Source organism: Eriocheir sinensis, chromosome 58, assembly GCF_024679095.1.
Source record: "Eriocheir sinensis breed Jianghai 21 chromosome 58, ASM2467909v1, whole genome shotgun sequence".
Taxonomy (NCBI): domain Eukaryota; kingdom Metazoa; phylum Arthropoda; class Malacostraca; order Decapoda; family Varunidae; genus Eriocheir; species Eriocheir sinensis.
In genome coordinates this window covers 8,289,825-8,304,513 of record NC_066566.1, presented here as the reverse complement: position 1 = coordinate 8,304,513, position 14,689 = coordinate 8,289,825, and the positions used below count along the sequence as shown (strand labels likewise).

Here is a 14,689-nt window from a genome sequence, read left to right as displayed (position 1 = left end):
GTAAGCCTATCAGGAACCCTCCTGTGCCCTAGCTCTCCATTTCCCTATTGCGTCAGTCGACATTGGAGAGTAGCTCAGCATGGTCTCTAGGGACAAAGTGTCGGACACTCCACACCATACTACATACTCACGACACAACATTTCCTCAAAAAATTATCAAACTGCTCAGAGACAACACAACAATCAATCATCAAGTATTTAGAAATATTCGATCCGTTATCCTCGCTGGCGGAATTTCTGAAGAAATTACATGTTAAGACATGATTGGCTTTCTTCGTGGAGTTTGTTTAGTAAGGCGATATAATTTTGGTTGCCCTGTGTTGAACCCTTAATTTTGCAAAGTCGTTAGTGTGCCAGACAACCAATACCGCTTACTCTAAATGCGATCTGATCCAAATATTGTGTAGTGGTTATATTACGCCTTTATTCTTGAATAAGACGTTTTTCGTTAAAGAAACCCAGCATTCTGTTTGCTGGATTCGTTGCCCCAATACTGTACCGTTTTGAATTTTCCATCGCACACCTCATAATAGAACTGCCCATTTGTAATTGCAGCTTCAAAAATCCGGAACGTCCTTGTATTAGAGGTGATTTCCCATTCATCAGACGGAGCTGAAAGCAATAAAAAAATCAATAACGGGTCAGCCTGTCTTTCATCTGTCAGTGACGGGTCATCAATCATCCTGTCGTTAGCAACTTAAATTATGAAATTATTAATAAATCGTGATCGAGACATACTGAAACTATTTCTTATTATTTTGCTAACCGCAAACACTTCTTACCACCGTGCGTGCGTGCGTGCGTGCGCGCGCGTGTGTGTGTGTGTGTGTGTGTGTGTGTGTGTGTGTGTGTGTTTCAACACGGCCTGATTGGACTTGGTTGGCATCCAAGTACCCCCTACTATTAGAGCAAAGCTCAGGCTCATTAGTTGATGATTGGGACCAGGACCAGCACACTCATCACACTCATCCCCCTTGATCAAGGGGGGACATCAACCACTCATAGTCAGCGGAAAAAAATCCGGCATGAGCTGGGCTTCAACCTCTGCATGCCACGCCGCAAGGCATGGCAGCGCAGAGCTTTAACCGACTGAGCTATCGGAGCGATATATATATGTGTGTGTGTGTGTGTGTGTGTAGATAATTGTTTGTGTCCTGTTTTATTCGTGACTTATTTCTCGATCCTTTTGAAGGTTTATGGGTGCTTCTGTTTGGAGTATATCTCACAAATTTCACAAAGTCCTGCTCTTGAAGTCGATTCAGATCATTTGCTTGTGCTCATTTTTAGGTTTGTTTTTATGTATGAGTTTCTTTCTTTTGTAGCTTAATGAGCTGGAGGGACGCCCATCATTGATATTTTTTTTCATCCTACATTGCATTTGTTAATGACATGTGTTCCTCTATTTATGCTGTGAAAGTTTTCAAATAATTATCAGAGGCCACACGCTTTGCTCTTTCAGGCGGCAGCGTTTCAGCTCCTCTTCCTGAAAACGATAATTGTAAAATAACTACGAATATTGTGAGAGTTCTGGTGAATAATCTCTGTATACGTGTGTTCTTGGTGGTGGTAGTGAGATAACTTATAGAATTACTAATGGTTGTGGTGGTGGTGGCTTAGTACTGGTGGTGGTGGTGGTGGTGGTGGTGGAAGTGGTGGTGGAGGGTGATTTTTAGCTCAGCTCGACAGTCCGGTCAGTCATTGAGCGCCCAAACCAAACTATATTATAGTCAGTTCGACAGTCCAACACATTCATTGGCTTAAGTAAACAATATTCCTCCTAGTATTACGTTATTTCTATAATACTTGAATACTAAATAGATTTCCTGTGTGGTTTTCTTTAGTTTCCTTCTTTTTATATAAACGCCAAATAGTGTATAAGTCATTTTCATAGTATTTTGTGTTTGGTTGGGGAGTTTACAAACATACTATACTGGACTGTAAAACTGGCCCTTAGTGTTGTAAGTGGTAATGATGGTGGTGTTTGTAGTGTAGGCAACGGGTGAGGCAGTGTGTGTGTGTGTGTGTGTGGGTGGGGTGGGGTGGGGGTGTCTAGAGGGGGTAGATATAGCTGTAGTAATAGTGGTGGTCGCAGTGATGAGGGCAAGGCAGGGTTACCAAATTATCGTATTCAGACACTCAGCACATCGTATTTTCCGGTTTCTGAGTCACAGCTATCGCAAACAAACGCCAATAAGTAATGCTTTTAACGAGAACTTTAACTGGTATTTCGTTATCTGTGTGGGTAAGAAAGTTTTGGGCCCTGGAACTGATAAATGCGATGTTTTGAGTACGATAATTTGGCAACTCTGGGGCAAGGTCGGTGCTGATGGTTGTAATGGAAGGAAAGTCGCTCACTGGGCCAGTCGTCGCCGCTCCTTAAAGAGATGGAAGCAGCGTTACCAGATTGTCGTACTAGGCATGCTTTTTTCGTCTGCTTGAGGCCCAAAACTGTCGAGCCTACACTGTTAACGATATACATTTACAATTAGAGTTCAGATGGTTAATTATCCATGTTTTTCTGCAATTGTCATGGGTCAGAAACAGGAAAATATGGTGTTCTGAGTACGATAATCTGGTGACGCTGGGTGGAAGAGCGACAAAGAAGGTGCTTAAGGAGGCGTCCTGAATGCATGCACGTTGTTTCGGTAATGGCTCACCTTCGATATCCTTTTTTGTTTGTTTGTTTTACTTTATGACTACATTTGCCGGATTTTCAACGTCTTTTGTTCACTAATTTTATGATAGGTTGAATATGCCACCTCAGTTTTATTAAAAAGCACCACCAGTTGTATGACATTCAGGGGTCCTCGTGGTACAGTGGTTAGCACACTCGGCTCACAACCGAGAGAGCCCAGGTTCGATTCCCGGGCGGAGTTGAAAAATTTGGGCGGCCTTTCCGATACCCTACGCCCCTGTCCACCCAGCAGTGAATGGGTACCAGGTATTAATCGGGGTTTGTGTCCCGTCTCCTGTTCCCTTCTCCTATAATTCCTTCCCCTTCTGTCTCTCTCCGGCATATGACCAGAGATGTTGCGCCGACTAAACGAAACTTTCCAACTTTCTTTGTATGCCATTCCGCGTGAACGATTCTGTTTATCACGTTTCGGGGCACATTGTGATCGGCTGGATAGAAAACAGCTGCACCTCCACCCCTGACTGTGTGTGGATAGAAAACAGCTGCACCTCCACGCCTGACTGTGTGTGGATAGAAAACAGCTGCACCTCCACGCCTGACTGTGTGTGGATAGAAAACAGCTGCACCTTCACGCCTGACTGTGTGTAGATAGAAAACAGCTGCACCTCCACCCCTGACTGTGTGTGGATAGAAAACAGCTGCACCTTCACGCCTGACTGTGTGTAGATAGAAAACAGCTGCACCTCCACCCCTGACTGTGTGTGGATAGAAAACAGCTGCACTTCCACGCCTGACTGTGTGTGAATAGAAAACAGCTGCACCTCCACGCCTGACTGTGTGTAGATAGAAAACAGCTGCACCTCCACGCCTGACTGTGTGTGGATAGAAAACAGCTGCACCTCCATCCCTGACTGTGTGTGGATAGAAAACAGCTGCACCTCCACGCCTGACTGTGTGTAGATAGAAAACAGCTGCACCTCCACGCCTGACTGTGTGTGGATAGAAAACAGCTGCACCTCCACGCCTGACTGTGTGTAGATAGAAAACAGCTGCACCTCCATCCCTGACTGTGTGTAGATAGAAAACAGCTGCACCTCCATCCCTGACTGTGTGTGGATAGAAAACAGCTGCACCTCCCCCTCTGACTGTGTATGGATAGAAAACAGCTGCACCTCCACCCCTGACTGTGTGTGGATAGAAAACAGCTGCACCTCCACCCCTGACTGTGTGTGGATAGAAAACAGCTGCACCTCCACCCCTGACTGGGTGTCGACTGAAAACAGCTGCACCTCCACCCCTGACTGTGTCTGGATAGAAAACAGCTGCACCTCCACCCCTGACTGTTTATGGATGAAAACAGCTGCACCTCCACCCCTGACTGTGTATGGATGAAAACAGCTGCACCTCCCACTGACTGTTTATGGATAGAAAACAGCTGCACCTCCATCCCTGACTGTGTGGATAGAAAACAGCTGCACCTCCCCTCTGACTGTTTGGATAGAAAACAGCTGCACCTCCACCTCTGACTGTGTGTGGATAGAAAACAGCTGCACCTCCCCCTCTGACTGTGTATGGATAGAAAACAGCTGCACCTCCCCCCCTGACTGTTTATGGATAGAAAACAGCTGCACCTCCCCCTCTGACTGTGTATGGATGAAAACAGCTGCACCTCCCCCTGACTGTTTATGGATAGAAAACAGCTGCACCTCCCCCTGACTGTTATGGATGGATGAAAACAGCTGCACCTCCCCTGACTGTTTATGGATGAAAACAGCTGCACCTCCCCCTGACTGTTTATGGATGAAAACAGCTGCACCTCCACCCCTGACTGTGTATGGATGAAAACAGCTGCACCTCCCCCCTGACTGTGTGTGGATAGAAAACAGCTGCACCTCCCCTGACTGTGTGTGGATAGAAAACAGCTGCCCCTCCACCCCTGACTGTGTGTGGATGAAAACAGCTGCACCTCCACCCCTGACTGTGTGTGGATAGAAAACAGCTGCACCTCCACCCCTGACTGTGTGTAGATAGAAAACAGCTGCACCTCCACCCCTGACTGTGTGTGGATAGAAAACAGCTGCACCTCCCCCTGACTGTGTGGATGAAAACAGCTGCACCTCCACCCTGACTGTGTATGGATAGAAAACAGCTGCACCTCCCCCCCTGACTGTGTATGGATAGAAAACAGCTGCACCTCCACCCCTGACTGTGTATGGATAGAAAACAGCTGCACCTCCCCCCCTGACTGTTTATGGATAGAAAACAGCTGCACCTCCACCCCTGACTGTGTGTAGATAGAAAACAGCTGCACCTCCACCCCTGACTGTGTGTGGATAGAAAACAGCTGCACCTCCACCCCTGACTGTTTATGGATAGAAAACAGCTGCACCTCCACCCCTGACTGTGTAAGGATAGAAAACAGCTGCACCTCCACCCCTGACTGTTTATGGATAGAAAACAGCTGCACCTCCACGCCTGACTGTGTGTGGATAGAAAACAGCTGCACCTCCACGCCTGACTGTGTGTGGATAGAAAACAGCTGCACCTTCACGCCTGACTGTGTGTAGATAGAAAACAGCTGCACCTCCACCCCTGACTGTGTGTGGATAGAAAACAGCTGCACCTTCACGCCTGACTGTGTGTAGATAGAAAACAGCTGCACCTCCACCCCTGACTGTGTGTGGATAGAAAACAGCTGCACTTCCACGCCTGACTGTGTGTGAATAGAAAACAGCTGCACCTCCACGCCTGACTGTGTGTAGATAGAAAACAGCTGCACCTCCACGCCTGACTGTGTGTGGATAGAAAACAGCTGCACCTCCATCCCTGACTGTGTGTGGATAGAAAACAGCTGCACCTCCACGCCTGACTGTGTGTAGATAGAAAACAGCTGCACCTCCACGCCTGACTGTGTGTGGATAGAAAACAGCTGCACCTCCACGCCTGACTGTGTGTAGATAGAAAACAGCTGCACCTCCATCCCTGACTGTGTGTGGATAGAAAACAGCTGCACCTCCCCCCCTGACTGTGTGTGGATAGAAAACAGCTGCACCTCCACCCCTGACTGTGTGTGGATAGAAAACAGCTGCACCTCCACCCCTGACTGTGTGTGGATAGAAAACAGCTGCACCTCCACCCCTGACTGTGTATGGATAGAAAACAGCTGCACCTCCACCCCTGACTGTGTGTGGATAGAAAACAGCTGCACCTCCACCCCTGACTGTTTATGGATAGAAAACAGCTGCACCTCCACCCCTGACTGTGTATGGATAGAAAACAGCTGCACCTCCACCCCTGACTGTTTATGGATAGAAAACAGCTGCACCTCCACCCCTGACTGTGTATGGATAGAAAACAGCTGCACCTCCCCCCCTGACTGTTTATGGATAGTATACAGCTGCACCTCCCCTGACTGTGTGTGGATGAAAACAGCTGCACCTCCCCTCTGACTGTGTATGGATAGAAAACAGCTGCACCTCCCCCCCTGACTGTTTATGTATAGAAAACAGCTGCACCACCACCCCTGACTGTGTTTGGATAGAAAACAGCTGCACCTCCCCCCCTGACTGTTTATGGATAGAAAACAGCTGCACCTCCCCCTCTGACTGTGTATGGATAGAAAACAGCTGCACCTCCCCCGCTGACTGTGTATGGATAGAAAACAGCTGCACCTCCCCCTGACTGTTTTTGGATAGAAAACAGCTGCACCTCCACCCCTGACTGTGTATGGATAGAAAACAGCTGCACCTCCCCCCCTGACTGTGTATGGATAGAAAACAGCTGCACCTCCATCCCTGACTGTGTGTGGATAGAAAACAGCTGCACCTCCCCCTCTGACTGTGTATGGATAGAAAACAGCTGCACCTCCCCCCCTGACTGTGTGTGGATAGAAAACAGCTGCACCACCACCCTGACTGTGTGTAGATGAAAACAGCTGCACTCCACCCCTGACTGTGTGTGGATAGAAAACAGCTGCACCTCCACACCCCTGACTGTGTGGATAGAAAACAGCTGCACCTCCACCCCTGACTGTGTATGGATAGAAAACAGCTGCACCTCCCCTGACTGTGTATGGATGAAAACAGCTGCACCTCCACCCCTGACTGTGTATGGATGAAAACAGCTGCACCTCCCACTGACTGTTTATGGATAGAAAACAGCTGCACCTCCACCCCTGACTGTGTGTAGATAGAAAACAGCTGCACCTCCACCCCTGACTGTGTGTGGATAGAAAACAGCTGCACCTCCACCCCTGACTGTTTATGGATAGAAAACAGCTGCACCTCCACCCCTGACTGTGTATGGATAGAAAACAGCTGCACCTCCACCCCTGACTGTTTATGGATAGAAAACAGCTGCACCTCCACCCCTGACTGTGTCTGGATATAAAACAGCTGCACCTCCCCCCCTGACTGTGTATGGATAGAAAACAGCTGCGCCTCCAACCCTGACTGTGTATGGATAGAAAACAGCTGCACCTCCACCCCTGACTGTGTGTGGATAGAAAACAGCTGCACCTCCACCCCTGACTGTGTATGGATAGAAAACAGCTGCACCTCCATCCCTGACTGTGTGTGGATAGAAAACAGCTGCACCTCCACCCCTGACTGTGTGTGGATAGAAAACAGCTGCACCTCCACCCCTGACTGTGTGTGGATAGAAAACAGCTGCACCTCCACCCCTGACTGTGTGTGGATAGAAAACAGCTGCACCTCCACCCCTGACTGTGTGTGGATAGAAAACAGCTGCACCTCCCCCTCTGACTGTTTATGGATAGAAAACAGCTGCACCTCCACCCCTGACTGTGTATGGATAGAAAACAGCTGCACCTCCACCCCTGACTGTGTGTGGATAGAAAACAGCTGCACCTCCACCCCTGACTGTGTGTGGATAGAAAACAGCTGCACCTCCACGCCTGACTGTGTGTGGATAGAAAACAGCTGCACCTCCACCCCTGACTGTGTGTGGATAGAAAACAGCTGCACCTCCCCCCCTGACTGTGTATGGATAGAAAACAGCTGCACCTCCACCCCTGACTGTGTGTGGATAGAAAACAGCTGCACCTACACCCCTGACTGTGTGTGGATAGAAAACAGCTGCACCTTCACCCCTGACTGTGTATGGATAGAAAACAGCTGCACCTTCACCCCTGACTGTGTGTGGATAGAAAACAGCTGCACCTCCACCCCTGACTGTGTATGGATAGAAAACAGCTGCACCTTCACCCCTGACTGTGTGTGGATAGAAAACAGCTGCACCTTCACCCCTGACTGTGTATGGATAGAAAACAGCTGCACCTTCACCCCTGACTGTGTGTGGATAGAAAACAGCTGCACCTCCACGCCTGACTGTGTGTGGATAGAAAACAGCTGCACCTCCACCCCTGACTGTGTGTGGATAGAAAACAGCTGCACCTCCACCCCTGACTGTGTGTGGATAGAAAACAGCTGCACCTCCACCCCTGACTGTGTGTGGATAGAAAACAGCTGCACCTCCACCCCTGACTGTGTGCAGTGGCAATGTTTCGTGTTTGAATTTTTTCCTTTTCTCATCCTCTCCCCTCCGTCACCCGGAAGACTTTTTATCTCCACGAGGGAGCAGCGGAAGGGAACTGAGGATTGTAGACTGTGCTAGAAAATTTTCCCTTATATTTGTTTGTTTGTTTGTTTGTGTGTCGGCAAAAAATATTCCCTGTGATTTCATAGAATATGTCTGACCACAAACACCAAGGATGAGCTTTCAAGGCAACCACCGATCATATTGTCTTGGCTCATTGCCTAGTGCTGCTTATGGCCATTGAGTTTTCTAAGGATGTTTTTGACTTAACAAGGAGCAGGAACGATATCTAGCAGGGCAGTTGTGTACAATACCATTCTATAGCAGAAATTGTTTTAGATTTTAATTAGCTATACGTGGGTTGCATTAGTTTAATACGGCATGCCAGCACAATAGACATTTCGACATGATTCAGTTACTTGAAAAAAAGTGTTCTGCCTACTGGTTTTGAGTACACGAGGCAAAGGCCCGAGGAGACATGGCACGAGACACGGCACGAGGTATGTGGCATGTAGCACAGGATAAAGGACACATGACATTGGACGCAGGGCATAGGGTACGGACCAAAGGACACAGAACACTTGTTACTTTTTTTTACAGGAAAGGAAGCAGCTCAAGGGCACAATTAAGTGTAGAAAAAAACAACGATATACGCTGCTCCTTGAAAAAAATAAAACTCAAGAGTGGCCAAAAGAGAGGTCAATTTCGGGTGGAGAGGTGTCTTGATACTCTCCTCTTGAAAAGGTCAAGTCATAGGCAGGAGGAAATGCAGACGAAGGAATGCTGTTCCAAAGTTTACCAGTGAAGGGATGAAAGAATGAAGAAGCTGGTTAACTCTTGCATAAGGGGTTTGGACAGTATAGTGATGAGCTAGAGTAGATAGTCGAGTGCAGCGGGGCCGCGGGAGGGGGGGGGACACGCAGTTAGCATGTTCAGAAGAGCAGTCCACATGAAAATATCGATAGAAGATAAAATGATGCAACATTGCGGCGGAATTTAAGATGTAGAAAATTGCTAGTAAGAGGAGAGTTGATGAGACGAAGAGCCTTTGACTCCACTCTGTCTAACAGAGTTGTGTGTGTGAATCCCCCCACACATGAGATGCATACTTCATACGAGGACGGACAAGGCCCCTGTATATGGACAGCATCTGTGCAGGGGAGAAGAACTGGCGGAGACGATACAGAACGCCCAACCTCAAGGAAGCTGATTTAGCGAGAGAAGAGATGCGAAGTTTCCAGTCAAGATTTTGAGTTAAGGATAGGCCGAGGATGTTTAATGTAGAAGTAGGTGACAGCTGAGTGTTGTCAAAGAATATGGGATACGTGTTTGGAAGATTGTTTCGAGTTGATAGGTGGAGATACTGAGTTTTTGAGGCTTAAAGGACACCATGTTCCTTTTGCCCCAATCGGAAATAAGAGTAAGGTCTGAGGTCAAGCGTTTTGCAGTCTCCGGCCTGGAATCACGTAATTCCTGTGGGGAGGGTCTTCTGTTAAATGATGTTGAGTAATGCAGAGTAGAGTCATCAGCATAGGAGTGAATAGGACAGTTTGTTATTGAAAGAAGATTATCAGTGAATAATAGAGAGTGGGATATAGGACGGAGCCCTATGGGACACCACTGTTGATAGGTTTAAGGGAAGAACAGTGACCGTCTACCACAACAGAGATAGAACGGCCGGAAAGAAAACTGGAAATGAAGGTACAGAGAGAGGGATTGAAACCGTAAGAGGAAAGTTTAGAGAGCAAAAACCTGTGCCAGACCTTGTCGAATGCTTTCGAAATGTTTAGCGCAACAGTAAAAGTTTCACCGAAACGGCTAAGAGAGGATAACCAAGAGTCAGTTAGGAAAACAAGAAGATCATCAGTAGAACGCCCTTTGCGAAACCCATACTGGAGATCAGATAGAATGTCAGAAGTGGATAGATGCTTATAAATCATCCGGTTAAGGATTGATTCAAAAGCTTTAGAAAGACAGGAAAGTAAAGCTATAGGACGGTAGTTTGAGGGATTGGAACGGTCACCCTTCTTAAGAACAGGCTGTATGTAGGCGTACTTCTAGCAGGAAGGAAAGGCAGATGTTAACAGGCAGAGGCGAAAGAGTTTGACCAGGCAGGGTGTCAACACGGAAGCACAGTTTTTAAGGACAATAGGAGGCACTCCATCAGGCCCAAAAACCTTCTGAGGTTGAGGCCAGAGAGGGCATAGAAAACATAATTCTTAAGAATTTTAATAACAGGCATAAAGGAGCCAGAGGGTGATGAGTAGGAGGAATATGCCCAGAATCGTTCAGAGACGACGGTGCTGCCGTCATGATTAAGGAGAGGAGGGAAAGATGAAGAAGTGAAATTGGAGGAGATATTTTTGTCTAGTTGCCAGAAGTCTCTGGAAGAATTAGAAAAAGCAAGGTTGCGGCACTTTCTGTTTATGAAAGTTTTTGGTAAGTTGGAGAAATGGACACGAAATGGACCGTAGTTACAGGATGTAGGTTATTGTATGTAGCATAGAACACAGGATACATGACACATGGCATGGTACGCAGTGGATGGTACTGTTGTTACATTTATGTCTCGAATATGTATACTTTAGATATTATATTTGCTTAAAGAACAGGTCCTATTTCTGGCTCACAACACGCCCTCAACGAGCGCCTTAGGTCGTAACTACCCATCCGGCTTCATTCCGCACTGCAATCGACTCAGGGAACTATTGGTTGTGAGGCGAGTGTTCTAAGCACTGCACTACGGAGTTCCGTGTGTGTGTGTGTGTGAGTGTGTGTGTGTGTGTGTGTGTGTGTGTGTGTGTGTGTGTGTGTGTGTGTGTGTGTGTGTGTGTGTGTGTGTGTGTGTGTGTGTGTGTGTGTGTCATTTCTGTCATTTGTCTACCCGTCTAAGTCAACACAGTACGTAGCGTTCCGTGTCAACACGCCCGACCCGTAACACTGTTGTTCCCATCGACGTGCTGTGGCGGCGCCGCGCCAAGTGCTGCAGGATCAAGATAATGTACTTGACGGCCGTGTAATGGCCTCACAGGTTTGGGGCACAGCTGAGCGTGACGGTAACTGGAGCTATTAGCATACTTAGCTGTCACCTGATGGCTCCCTTGAGGCCGCCGGCGCTCCCAATCTAATCACTGTGATGGCCCGTTGCAGGTGCTGTTCGGGAACCAGTTCAAGGGCGCCGGCATCTGCACCGTCAACCTCGGGGACGACATCGCCGAGTACATCCGCGGCCTCTTTATCATCCTGCGAGTACCGGAGCATCCTGAGTGGCCCATCATGTCTTGCTTCATCTTGCATGAAATTACTTCTTTATGTAGCCCTGCTTCTGTTTTCCATCTTGCGTTACGTGGCGTGGCTGTAGTCTGAAAGCAATGTTTTTTTTCTCTTATTTCTGTTCTGTTCATGCAATGTATTGTCCTACTTTCTATTTAGTTGACAAGTAGTTTTTTTTCCTATTTTTCTCTCTCTCTCTCTCTCTCTCTCTCTCTCTCTCTCTCTCTCTCTCTCTCTCTCTCTCTCTCTCTCTCTCTCTCTCTCTCTCTCTCTCTCTCTCTCTCTTTACCCTTATTCCCTCCTCCCTGCCTCTCTTTCCACCCCTCCATCCTTCAATCGTTTCTCCTCTTTTTATCTTTATTTTAGCTGATTTAGTAAGAGATGAGATATGAAGTTTCCAGTTGAGATTTTGAGTTAAGGATAGACCGAGGATGTTTAGTGTTGAGGAAGGTGATAGCTGAGTGTTGTCAAAGAATAGTGGATAGTTGTTTGGAAGATTGTGTCGAGTAGATAGGTGGAGAAACTGTGTTTTTGAGGCGTTGAAGGACACCAGGTTCCTCTTGCCCCAATCGGAAATAATAGTAAGGTCTGAGGTTAAGCGTTCTGTTGCCTCCAGCCTTGAATCGTTAAGTTCCTGTAGGGTGGGTCTTCTATTAAAAGAAGTTGAGTAATGCAGAGTGGAGTCATCGGCGTAAGAATGGATAGGACAGTTCGTTTTGGAAAGAAGATCATCAATGAACAACAGAAAGAGAGTGGGAGATAGGACAGAACCCTGTGGGACACCACTGTTAATAGGTTTAGGGGAAGAACAGTGACTGTCTACCACAGCAGAAATAGAACGGTCAGAAAGGAAACTGGAGATAAAGATACAGAGAGAAGGATAGAAACCGTAGGAGGGTAGTTTGGAAAGCAAAGATTTGTGCCAGACCCTATCAAAAGCTTTTGATATGTCCAGCGCAATAGCAAAGGTTTCACCGAAACGGCTGAGAGGATGACCAAGAGTCAGTTAGGAAGGCAAGGAAATCACCAGTAGAACGCCCCTTGCGGAAACCATACTGGCGATCAGATAGAAGGTCAGAAGTGGAAAGGTGCTTTTGAATCTTCCGGTTAAGGATTGACTCAAAAACTTTAGATAGACAAGAAAGTAAAGCTATAGAACGGTAGACGGTAGCATTGCTGCGTGTCCTACTCGGCTTCCTACCCGTTTTTTTTTTTTGTTTTTTTTACAATCAAAACCCTTTTAAAATCTACTTATTAAGCTTTTCATCCATTTATAAACTTCAGCTAAGTCTCCTCGTAACCCTTCCCGTTGTGAGAAATATAACAAAATTTTCACCAGTTTCCTACATTTTCCTTCTTTTTCATGAAGAAATTTAGCATTTCTTATGTGCCTTCAAATATATTTAGTGTACAGCTTTTTCCGTTTGATCTCTGTATAAGCTGCAGTGTTTCATTAGCGGCCCAATAATTCCTAATATTATTCCAGATCTCTCCCTCTTTCTTCATTTTATTTTCAACGCAGTATCTTGTACTATTGGCTATTGTAATGCTTAATTATGTAGGACTTCTTTTCTCTCTCCTCTATCCCTTCCTGTGAACCCTGACATTCACGCCTTCTAGTAATGGCTGTCACCCTCGTCTCACTTGCACACAGATACGTTGCTCCCCTGCCGGTGATCAGGTTCGTGCACGTTTGATTGAGCGCCGAGGTGAGGTGGCGTGAGGAGCCCCACACCTTCCTTGACTCCCCGTCTGACCTTTGGGCCGGGCCTCAACCCCACGCCCCTTCCCCAGGTAAGGAACTACTCCATGTACTACTGTGTATCTCTGCCTGGTGGTGTGTCTGAGTTCCTGCCAGAGACTATAACGTCTTTGAATTTATTAGGAACTGAAAGAATGTTAGAAAGAGTATTTAAAGCCCAACCAAATGGAAGATATTTTAGGTGGATCTGTGATGTGTTAATGGAGGCTTTAGCAATGTGATGCGAAGTTCCAGTGTAAAACAATAGCCTGTGTGAGTGAAGCAAAATCGTGCTGGAAAAAAGTAGGAAGAGTATTTTAAAGGCTAGAAACTGCTTAAAAAATGTTGGTCACAGTATCAAATCATTTTGTGGGAATGCTGCCTCAAAGTCCCTCCCGCCCAGACTTCACGGCCTTCAAGCAGCGGGCAGAGGGAACACGAACACGACTTGAACACCAACACAAACACCCCGCCGCTGTGTGCTGAGTGAATGGGCGGGGGGAAGGGAAAACGAAGGGAAGGGAGGGAAGGGAAGGGAAGAAAAAGAAAAGGAGGGAAGGGAAGAGAAGGGAAGGGAAGGGAAAGGAAGGGATGGGAAAGGAAAGGAAGGGAAGGGAATGGAAGGGAAGGGAATGGAAGGAAAGGGAAAGGAAGGGAAGGGAAGGGAAGGGAAAGGAAGGGATGGGAAAGGAAAGGAAGGGAAGGGAATGGAAGGAAAGGGGAAAGGAAGAGAAGGGAAGGGAAGGGAAGGGAAAGGAAGAGATGGGAAAGGAAAGGAAGGGAAGGGAATGGAAGGGAAGGGAATGGAAGGAAAGGGAAAGGAAGGGAAGGGAAGGGAAGGGAAAGGAAGGGATGGGAAAGGAAATGAAGGGAATGGAAGGAAAGGGAAAGGGAAGGAAGGGAAGAGAAGGGAAGGGAAGGGAAGGGAAAGGAAGAGATGGGAAAGGAAAGGAAGGGAAGGGAATGGAAGGGAAGGGAATGGAAGGGAAGGGAAGGAGAGGAAGGGAAGGGAAGGCAAGGGAATGATAGGGAACGGAAGGGAAGGGGAAGAAAGGGAAGGAAAGGAAAGAAGTTAAAAGAGGGGAGGAATGTGTGTGTGTGTGTGTGTGTGTGTGTGTGTGTGTGTGTGTGTGTGTGTGTGTGTGTGTGTGTGTGTGTGTGTACCCTATCTCTTCAAACCGCCTTTTTTTTTGTTATTTTCCTCCATATATTTTCCCGTGCACGTGTGGCATGCTGTCCCCCGCACACACACTCCCGCAGTTCTGTGTGTTTGCCTTCCATAAATTCCCGGCTATTTGTTCGTTCATTAGCGCGTTGGTCTCGTCAATAGCGGCTCTTTGTGGGTGCGAATGTGGAGGGGAAGGGGATCTGGAATAGGTTGGTGGATGAGGCTGTGTGTGAATGGTGAATGATGGATAGATTAGAAAATTTGCTCTCGTGAATGGTTTAGGAAATAGTCAGAAAGTGTTGAGAAACGATAATGG

General features: G+C 47.2%; 1 protein-coding gene across 1 annotated transcript in view; it reads left to right on the top strand.

Moving 5' to 3' along the window:
• The first annotated feature begins 11,802 nt into the window (after positions 1-11,802).
• The window catches only part of LOC126985115 (orexin/Hypocretin receptor type 1-like), a 200,619-nt gene continuing 197,732 nt past the window's right edge, over positions 11,803-14,689 (top strand). Inside the window, exon 1 of the mRNA XM_050839580.1 lies at positions 11,803-13,258. The gene's annotated coding sequence lies outside the window, so the exon portion shown is untranslated. The remainder of the gene's footprint in view (positions 13,259-14,689) is intronic.